The sequence below is a fragment of the Leiobunum rupestre genome, chromosome 2 (genome assembly GCF_980474605.1).
Source record: "Leiobunum rupestre chromosome 2, qqLeiRupe1.1.hap1, whole genome shotgun sequence".
Lineage (NCBI taxonomy): Eukaryota > Metazoa > Arthropoda > Arachnida > Opiliones > Sclerosomatidae > Leiobunum > Leiobunum rupestre.
Genome location: NC_143385.1, coordinates 63,514,444 through 63,515,685, shown reverse-complemented (window position 1 = coordinate 63,515,685; position 1,242 = coordinate 63,514,444).

The window sequence follows — 1,242 nt, the reverse complement described above, 5'->3', positions numbered from 1 at the left end:
CAACACGTTAAAATATACTTCCGAAATGCCAATATAGGTAGTAAAATACTACAAAATCTCTATACTTTACCTTCAATACGTTAAATTACATTCCAATATGTAAATATAGGAGGAAAAATACTACAAAAGCCTCTTTTCTTGGCGTTCAATATGTTAAAAAGATTTCTGAAATGCAAATGTAGGTAGTAAATACTACAAAATCTCTATACTCTACCTTCAATACGTTAAATTACATTCCAATTTGTAAATATAGGTAGTAAATACTACAAAAGCCTCTTTTCTTGGCGTTCAATATGTTAAAATAGATTTCTGAAATGCAAATATAGGTAGTAAATACTACAAAAGCCTCTTTTCTTGGCGTTCAATATGTTAAAATAGATTTCTGAAATGCAAATATAGGTAGTAATTACTACAAAAGCCTCTTACTCTACGTTCAATACGTTAAATTAATGATATGCCTCCGATCGAATCGTTCATTTTTTCCTATTTAAATATACGCATTTAAATTAGAATTGCTTCTAGTGTTCGGCAGTCGATTAATTTTTATCCACAAATTTTCCGATTTATTTAAAAAACGTTGGTAAAAAAAATATCATTTTAACTTATTTAATTGTGTTTTTTACCCAACCAAGCATTTATTTGAATAAAAGTGGTATTTATTTAAGAGTTGATAAGATTTGTAAATATCATTTGAAACTAATAATTTTCACGCTTTATTTAAGTCAAGCAATTACATTTTTAAAAATGAAAGAAGTTAAACAATATAAAAATTTGTAAATATTGTAAATATTTTTAGGTAATAAAGAAATTAAGAAATGTTTTAATTAAAATATCTTTCATTTTCTACTAGATTTTTAAAAATGAAAGAAGTTTAACAATATAATTATTCTAATATAATTTCAAAATCAGGTATTATTTAAAGTACAAATGCATAATTTAGTGAAGCAATTCTTATTTAAATACTTTTATTTAATTAATTTGTGTATCTGAAATGTATTTATTGAAAAATAAGTAGGTTTTACTATTTATCACGGTTTTTTATATATATATATATATATATATATTGGAATTGTTACAAAAGGTTCTTTTAAACGTAACTTAGTACATTAATTTATTTTGGAAGTTCAAAACGTATTAAGAGCCCTTCAGAGTACTATAAAAGGATTTCATTTACAAACTAAATTAATATTTTCTTCAAACTTTCAATTCGTTATAATTTGAATTTAAATGAAAACATCATGG